This window comes from Frieseomelitta varia, unplaced genomic scaffold, assembly GCF_011392965.1.
Source record: "Frieseomelitta varia isolate USP_RPSP 00005682 unplaced genomic scaffold, Fvar_1.2 scaffold_251, whole genome shotgun sequence".
Lineage (NCBI taxonomy): Eukaryota > Metazoa > Arthropoda > Insecta > Hymenoptera > Apidae > Frieseomelitta > Frieseomelitta varia.
In genome coordinates this window covers 891,038-900,935 of record NW_025109981.1, presented here as the reverse complement: position 1 = coordinate 900,935, position 9,898 = coordinate 891,038, and the positions used below count along the sequence as shown (strand labels likewise).

At 40.8% G+C, this 9,898-nt stretch overlaps 1 long non-coding RNA gene across 1 annotated transcript in view; it reads right to left on the bottom strand.

Annotated features, from left to right (window-relative positions):
- Window positions 1-2,112: 2,112 nt before the first annotated feature.
- Window positions 2,113-9,898, bottom strand: part of LOC122528473 — a 100,866-nt gene continuing 93,080 nt past the window's right edge. The window contains exon 3 of the long non-coding RNA XR_006306583.1: window positions 2,113-3,675. This is a non-coding gene — a long non-coding RNA (uncharacterized LOC122528473). The remainder of the gene's footprint in view (window positions 3,676-9,898) is intronic.

The window sequence follows — 9,898 nt, the reverse complement described above, 5'->3', positions numbered from 1 at the left end:
TCGCTTTCTTCTTTTCAACTCGTTGGTATGATATCACTTAATTATTAAGAAGTATTAAACTTATCATTTATTTTACCTAGGTTATACTTAAATATACTTAGAACTGAGAAAATTTGGGACGAGAGGTTAACATCTTGCGCTGGGCAACTGGTTCGCGGACCATAACGAGTGACCGAACCGTATACAATAAATTCGTCGCTTTCTTTTCCTTTTGAACTTGCCGGTGATGACATCACTGGATAGAAATTATTAAGAAGCAATAAACTCATCGATTGTTTTGCCTGTGTTACGCTCAAATATACTTAAAACTGAGAAAATGTTGCAATTTAGGGCAAACGTGGCACGTCGTTCCAGCGCAAGAAGTTAATATATATTTTGAAACGTTCCTATTCTCTATGAAAGTTTCTATTCGAAAGAAAAGAGAAAACAAAATAATGATCTTCGTTTTTAATACAATTTACGTGAAAAAAAAAAAAAAAATTGTAAGACGATTGATTCTCGACGTGGCTTAATTAGAAAACGATCGTCTAGAGACAAAACTAACGCTAATCCAGCGGCGTATGATTTGCGCCCCGCTGCCGTCGTTAGTGTAATTAGCAATATCTGATTAACTAAACCGGAATGGAAATCGGATTAAATGAAATCGGAACGCAAATCGCGGCAGCTCGTAAATCAGCTTATCCAGCTGCGACTTGTCCTTTATTCATTGTGTTTCGGCTTATTTGCAGTTTACGCTCGCTGCATTTACTGTCTATCGCCGATAAATATCATTATCGTCGCCATTAAACAACCCACCCCCTGCGCGTCGATTATCAATTTTAAAATCCGCGACTCGCGACGCAACCTTCCAATTACGCGTTGCTGCTCAATGGAAAACTCGCGAAGGTCGAGTCACATGCTTCTTAATAATTTCTATCCAGTGATGTCATCACCGGCAAGTTCAAAAGAAACAGAAAGCGACGAATTATTGTATACGGTTCGGTCACTCGTTATGGTCCGCGAGTTGTCCAGCGCAAGATGTTAACCTCTTGTCAAATTGCAACATATTGACATACGTCGTTCTAAACCCGAGGTTACAATAAACATCATACCATCTATCTTTTCTTACAAGGGAGCAAACAAAAACAGCAAAAACGTGTTTTTTTTTCGGACGCTCGTAACAAAGAATACTTTGCTCTCGGCTTGAGTCTTAAAATTCTCTGTGTAACATCTGTACAATTCTGCGCCGTATCGTTCAAACACAATAAAAAATCAAACATCTGCATTGTGCCTCAAAATTCCCATCTAACACCGGTTCGAATAAACATATAATTCTGGTAATCTTGAAATTCCTATCTAACGTCTGTTCGTTTATTAACATACGTACAATTCTGCGTCTGTATCTATCAAACTCAAACGTTGGCAAAATCAAACACCTGATCCTAAATTTCAATTACCACAAGTGCTCTGCCTCGAAAGTAAGTCGCGAGGCAGAGCGCGACAGAGGTGAAAAGGAAAGAGACTCACTGATCATCGTAGACGTAACAAAGAATATAAACTTTTGCTCTTGGCTTGAGTCTTAAAATTCTCTGTACAATTCTGCGCCGCCGTATCTTTCAAACACAATAAAAAAATCAAACATCTGATAACCTTAAAATTCTTATCTAACGTCTGTTCGAACATACGTACAATTCTACGTCTGTATCTATCAAACTCGTGTCGTTGGCAAAATCAAACACCTTATCCTAAATTTCAATTACCACAAGTGCTCTGCCTCGAAAGTAAGTCGCGAGGAAGAGCGCGACAGAAGTGAAAAGGAAAGAGACTCATCGTAGACGTAACAAAGAATATAAACTTTTTCTCTTGGCTTGAGTCTTAAAAATTCTCTGTGTAACATCTGTACAATTCTGCGCCGTATCGTTCAAACACAATAAAACAATCAAACATCTGATAACCTTGAAATTCCTATCTAACGTCTGTTGGAACATACGTACAATTCTGTGTCTGTATCTATCAAACTCGTGTTGTTTAATCGTTGGCAAAACCAAACACCTTATCCAAAATTCAATTACCACAAGTGCTCAGCCTCGGAAGTAAGTCGCGAGGCAGAGCGCGACAGAGGTGAAAAGGAAAGAGACTCACCGATCATCGTAGACGAAACCGGCCTGCAGGGTGTTGCAGTAGAGGGCCGTGGCGACGATGGCGCAGGCTACGGCTAGGATATCCATGTCACATCGTGGCGAGGACGGTGGCGGCGGCAGCGATGTCGACGGTAGCGGCGGCGGCGGCCTCTTAACTTGTTGCACGTCCGCGGGCCTTCCTCCTCCACCACCTCCACAGCCCCTCCTTCTCCACCTCCTGGCTCCAGCGGTTCGCCGTACGGCGGTCGAGACGTCCGCCGGACGGTCCAGCGACCGCCGCTCTGACGCCTGCCCGGATGTATCTCGCCCGGGACGAATGTCGGTGACACGTCGCGAGATACGAGCCAGTAATCAAGCCGCGGCTTCGTCGTGCTGCGACGCGCGACGTCCGACCACCGACCGATCGGCCGAATCGTTGCTGCGTACGAGAACGCGCGTCGCCACTCGTTTTAATCGAACGAAAAATGTCAGCCTGTGTGGCTGGTCAAACCGTCGTCTGCGGGACAATCGCGCCAAGCCTGGACATCGGTCCTCGGAGACGCTCTTCCTGAAGACACACACGCGCCGATCACCACCGGCTGCGTCGTGATGGTCCCACGCTCGGTATCTTGGTCCCCGATCTTCACTTATCTTCTCACCGAGAGAGACAGAGAGAGCTTCTGTCTGCAGTTTCCTACACTTTCTTTTCTTTTTTCCCCCTTCACCCCTTTGGGGAAACGATCACTTATCGATGATTCGAGGCGAGTGCCGAGAGTGCCGAGAGTGCCGAGAGCGATTCTTCGGCGAGCGTAAAATGGAAGAAGCACACGCGGACCACCGTTTACCACGACAAACTGGCGGCAATCGAGGTCGTCACATCTGCGACGTCACACGGCGAATACCTCGGGCGGTGTTTACGGACGCGGTAGCCCCAAGGACGTTTACTTATCTCGCGAGCCAGCCAGCGGAAACGATACGGATAAGGACGTTGGTCTGCGATAGACAAGGAGACACGATGTGACCGCGACGCGGCGCATGTTCCGAATGCGGAACGCCAACTGTCGCGCGCCCCCCGAGGACGAGCGCTTTATACGAGCGGGAGACGGGCATCGATCGGACGGGCGCTTGCGCTTGCCCGCTTCTCTGCTCTTCCTCCTCCTCCTCCTCCGCCACATCCTCCGATATGCTTCCTGGTCCTCCTTCGCTTCTCTCCTCCTCCTCTTTTCTCTCTCTCTCTCTCTCTCTCTCTCTTCGTATTCTCTTAGCGTGCTTCTCAACATGTGTGCTTCAACCTTGCCACCCACCTTGTCTACGACCGGCCGCGAGCACGATGCCGACCACGACCAACGCCGCGACCACGACCACGACCACGACCACGACCGCGGACCAACGGACTGGATTAACCGCAACCCCGGCACGACGCAGCTGACCGATAGTTGCCCTTTTGGAAAATGACGCGCGAACCTGTCTGTGAGAACGTGTACGTCGGTGTGTGTGTGTGTGTGTGTGAGTCCTTCGTCTCATCGGACTCACGGTTGGAACGTCTTGGCGATGCCCAGCTGCCTCGAATAACACCCTGCAAGAATAACAGTTACACGCTCGATAAAGCGTTTAGTCGTCGGGTCGCGGGGACGAATGCTGATGCCCGACGAATAGGGGAAGAGGGAGGAAACTGAAAGGAGAAGAAAGAAGGAGAGAACAGGTGTTGAAGGGATTCTTTCAGATTTCTTTTCTCCAACGCGAGCCAGAGACGACTGATCCGCCACTGATGGGAGGGGAGTATCGCGATATTAAATAGGGTTGCGCGGTAGCTTGTAATGCTCTGCGTCCCGTCCCGTCGCCTCGCTGTTGCCGTTTCAGTTCTGCGCTCCCTCAAATTACCACGATTAATCACCATAGTCGCGAATAATTAATTGCGCGCAAGGGGCTGCGTGAAGCGTACATTCGTCACCGGTATTGTTTTAACCGTGCCAGTTGCGCTCTCTCCGTGATAGTATACTTAGCCGAGAGCGTTACACAAGCGCGCGCCCACACACACAGACTCTCCGCCCCCCTTTCGCGAACGAAAGACATTCTCGCGGAGTTTTCAATTAACCAACTGAATGTGCTAAATATCGTCATTTGCGCGCGGATAATGTGTTATTCAATTCCGGCGCAAATTATCCGTATCCTTTTCCGCGTAATCCTCGGTGTTTCCGCGTGGCTTTTGTGCTCGCGGGATCTACCTACTAGCGCAACTAGTGATGGGATCAAGTATGTACCAAGTACACGACCGACGCGACGTAAACGATGTTCTCAGCCCCTTATAAATACACGGGAGAAGAGCAATTAAATTCCATCTGAATCTTTCGCGAGTCACTTGACGACTGTATTAACCGTAACCATTGGTATGTAAAGAAAGAAAAAGAATGTCAACCGCAGTGATAAATATGTTTGCATTACGACGTGTTGCACAGATGTACACACGTAGACGGGAATGTTCATTGAAAAGTTTTACGAGGGGTGTATTCGATGTAGAAATGTATCACCGTTTCAAGGGGAAAGCGCGAGTATATTTTTTATTTGCTTGCGTATTTTTTGTTTCCAATTTAGTTTCTTTTCTATTTTTTAGACATTTATTTTATCTCCGGCGTTATCCCTGTTCCTACGTGAAACGAGAAAATTTTGTTTGAATTCAGTTTCTTTGTCAGCCGTCGTGCTAAAAAGATATTTAAGGAGATAGAGTTTATTTCAGTTCCCACGGCACTTCCTTTCATCGTCGTTATTAAATAACGGCAAAGTGTAATCGATAATGACTTTATTTTTTTTTTTTTTTTTTTCTTACACGACCGCTTTACTAACGCAAATAATTACAATTGTTTCGCGCAAGTCTTTTACAAAGTGAATTTAAAAACATGTATTATACTGCTCGGCTCGGTAGACGGAGAATATTTTGAAAACATTTCACAGTTTAAAGTGTTCAAGTGAATGAATACCGAAAGCAGACGCATATGTTGTGTATTTTGGTACATTCAGTATTCATCAAATTGAAGTGCCGACGTGTAATTGAGAATCTTTGTATTTTAACAAGTACTGCCATGACACTACGTGAAATACATACTCAATCACGGTTACATCGGAAAGTGTGTCATTGATAGGTACACGTAAACGAGAAATAAGGAATCGTTAAATTAAATTCATGGATCGTCATTACGTGCCGTTTTATTTTAATATTTCTTTTATAGAAAACTATTTATTCTTTATTGTTCTCTATAAATGATGGGAATAACTATTATTTATATTTAATATATTATATATATTATATATAATATACAGAATTGTTCTCTGTACTATTATATATACTATTATACTATACTATTATATATTATATAACTATTATTATACTATACTATTATATATTATATATAATATACAGAATTGTTCTCTATACTATTATATATACTATTATACTATACTATTATATATTATATAACTATTATTATATTATAGTATTATATATTATACTTCTATACTATTATATATTATATATATATTATAATTATTATACAGGATTTACTTTATAATCTAATTAAACACTCGACTTTCACGGTTAAGGTTAGGTTTTACCATTTTTAATTATAATTATTATATATATTACATGTATTAATTATTACATATATTATATATAATATACAGGATTTACTTTATAATCTAATTAAACACTCGACATTCTTAAGAAACTCAAATACCAAAGTTCCAGAACACTGAGCCAACGAATATAATCTCAATGTCTGTACAAATATATACGATTGAACGACAAAAACAGCAATCGAAACGCTACTAAACGAACTTTACGCATCGATATTGAACTATTGATGCCATCGCCGCGTCTGCCATAGAAGAAAAAAACAGGCGTGCATTTTTCCACGAAGCCTCTGTCTCCTTCCGTGAAATTTTTATCACACTTCTTCGCGGCGATCTCTCCTCCCCTTCCCTATAACGCTATTAATAAATAACCGCGGACAAATTAACGTTAAACACGAGCGGTGGAAATCGATCCGTGATTAATATTAAACAGGTGTCGGCTCGGTGAAACGAGCTGAAAAAAAAAAAAAAAAGAGAACGCAATCGCCGTTAGGGTGATAGAGCCCCTAATCAGCCCTGCCTGCCACTAGCTCCACACCCGCCATAAAGCAGGGCACACACGAGCACGCGGCAGGTAACGAAAGTCACCGAAACGAAGCACACAATAGGTAAACAATTCCGCGCACGGAATGAGCACCGACCGATTATACACAGAGAGAAGGAAGAAGGGTCCGAGGGTATTATATGTAGGTGCACGTGCACGCCATTACTCTGTTCGTAGCGGCACCCTCGAGGAACGACCTCTGCTCCACCTTCTTCTGTTCCACGTGCTCGTGAGCCCACGAACCTCGAGGAGAAGGAGATGAGTTCTGTGAGTTTTCGACGGATCACGGATGCCGCGTGTTTTCGTCAACGCGAGTTTGTCAATCGCGAGTTGAAAGTACACGAGTGAATATCATCGTATCGGGCGCGTAACACGGAATGTCCCCTTTCTGAGGCGCAACTTTGTGAACAAATCTTACGATCAGAGATTGATGAACCTCGTTGACGGACTGCAAATGCGTTTAATGAAACGAAAGAGACATTCGAAATGCGATAAATTCAATTGTTGATAGATGTCAAGATTCTTCACGAAGCATACGCTTTGAATGTATATGTTTATACGGCATATTATATATTATATATTTTATATTTTATATTATATTATTTACTATTATAATATAATATGATATGTTATTTTTATATATGTTATATTATATTTATATTATATTTTATATTTTTATATTTTTTTATTTTATATTTTATATTATATTGTTTATTATTATAATATAATATGATATATTATTTTTATATATGTTATATTATATTTATATTATATTTTATACTTTTATATTTTTTTATTTTATATTTTATATTATATTATTTATTATTATAATATAATATAATATATTATTTTTATATATGTTATATTATATTTATGTTATATTTTATACTTTTATATTTTTTTACTTTATATTTTATATTACATTATTTATTATTATAATATAATATGATGTATTATTTTTATATATGTTATATTATATTATATTATATTTTATATTTTATATTATATCATTTATTATTATTATAATATAATAATATAATAATATAATATGATATATTATTTTTATATATGTTATATTACATTATATTATATTTTACATTTTACATTTTTTATTTTATATTTTATATTTTTTTCTTATATTCATAGAATCTACTGGCAAAGAGACACACTGTGTAAAAACACATTGAAATTTCGTTACTTGAATCCAGCTAATTTCATGCCGAACGAATTTAACTAAGTGGACACTCTACGAAAATAAGTCAAGTATGTGGAATAAAATCAGCATAAATGTAAATAGTTCCAACAACTGATTTGAAGGAAAAGTTTCTACAAACACACACACAGATCTGTATCAATCGTCGATACAATGACTTTCTCGAATGAGAACGCCCCTTTAAAACATTAAGCTGGAACATAATGTTCATTAAGCTGGAACATAATGTGTCGCGAGTCCCACCTGCGTCTGTTCTCTCGTAATTCGCAGGAGCGAATTATAGACGCGAGCAGCACGTGCTCAATCGCGACAACGATCGCGTAATCAATTAGATAACGAGCCGTATATCCATCCCGCGTGATGGTTTGGGGTGGAGAAAAGTGTTTCTCGAGTCGGGAAAAAATATTACTTTCCTGGTGGCTGTGTAATAAACGAAACGAGCGTCTACATCGCGAGGCAGCCCACAGCTACTGAGGGACACAGAAAACAGAGAGAAAGAGAGAGAGAGGAAGAGAGAGAATGTAGCAAAGACCAGAGACGACATCGAGTATCTCATAAATAAGTTCGAACTGTTAGTCACTGGATTCGAATCTTTCGAAAAGTGTCCCCAATTGTACTTTCAAATATATTCGAATTTAAGAATATTTTGAAACGTTTCGCGAGCACTTTCAGGAATGAAAGGGATATCAAATAAAATTGAACGAGATCTGGGTGAAGTTCACAAGTAGCTCGGAATCTTTCTAATTATATTATAAATCTTATATAATTTCGGATGTTTCACGAATATCTCCGGAAATGGGAACAATATTGAAACTGCATTTTTTAAAATAGAAATGCCAGAAGTTATTGATCTGATCAAAACACGTTCGTGCTTTCAAATATATTTTCATAATACTTTGAGAATCGCGTGCAGAAAAACACCTGCCCGCCATAAGTAAACGTAAATTCTGGTTATAAAGGATTAACTCTAGTTATCCACTCAGATTGAAAATTTGACAACTAATAAACGTTGTGAATTATTCATCTCGTGTTTCGGTAATGGTGATGTAACTGTGGATAGATGAACTTTCCAGTTACGCGATGGATTATAGAGGGTTGAAACGTAGAACAACAGGAACATGCTTCTGCATTGTATAAGTAAATAACTACGATTAATTGATATAACGTTCCCCACCTATAAATGAACGAAATTCTAGTTGTAGACGATTAATTGTAACTATTTACTCCAATTGAAAATCTAACAACTCTCTATGTTACGGAGAGTTGAAACGTAGAATAACAGGGACGTGCATCTCCATTGTACAAATAACTACAATTAGTTGATGAACATTCTCCTCCTAATTGCAAGTTTCGATGATAAAGGGTTAATTGTGGCTATTTACTCCAATTAAAACTCTAAACAGCTAACAATCATTCGTTTAGCGTTCTCGTAACGTTGTGAAAGATTTTTACTCTTCCGTAGATACTGCAATCCCTACAACCTAATTCAGAGTAACTAAATAAATACAGAGTAACTAATACATGCTACCTAATCCTAAGAATAACGTTACATTCCGATTGTAAAGTCAGTATTTTACAAGAATGCTGGCATTTTGAGATTTTCGCCAAAAACTTGCCATTTTCACAAGTTTCCATTCAAACGTCTTCTCAGTTTTAAGTACATTTAAATAGGAAACGAAACAAACGATAAGTTGATTACTTCTCAATAATTTCCATCCGGCGAGTTCGAAAGGCAAAAAAAAACGGAAAGCGACGAGGGTTTACCGTATACACGGGGGTTTCGGTCACTCGTTACGGTCCGCGAAACCACGTTTAGCCCAGTCGCAAAGGGTTAAAATATCCAAATGCAATGCGCATTCCGAAACTGTGAAATCGCTTCGAAACATTTGCCGTACAATTGCAATCGTACTCGAAACGAAAACATTTTCTACTTTTACACGGTTGTGTCCGTTTGTTAAACGGGAACTATCGAATCGATATCAAAACTCGTGGACGTGGATTCGCGGAGTCGGACTCGATCCCATCCATCCGTGGCGGAGACGGTGTGAGGGCGATAGTGGGTCACCGATCGGATGTGTGCGGCCAGTGTGCCTACCCTGTTATTTGTCCCACGCGCGCGAGCACGCTGGCAGATTAAGATAATGGACTAACGCGGACCCTCCGTGTGGCACGCTGTTCTCGGCGACCGATGGTGGCAGCTGGACATCAGCGTGTCCGCGGCGAAGGGGCAGAGAGGAGGGCAGAGATACGATGACCGGCGACCACGCGATCCTCCCGGACGAGCCTCGTTGCGAATTATCGTGCGAAGTAATCGCGAGGCATGCGCGGCCTCGACCGCAACCCGCTCGCCCCGAATCGAGAACGAGCCGACTGCTACGACTATTGTTACGTGTCACACGATCCGTTTATTTGTGCATG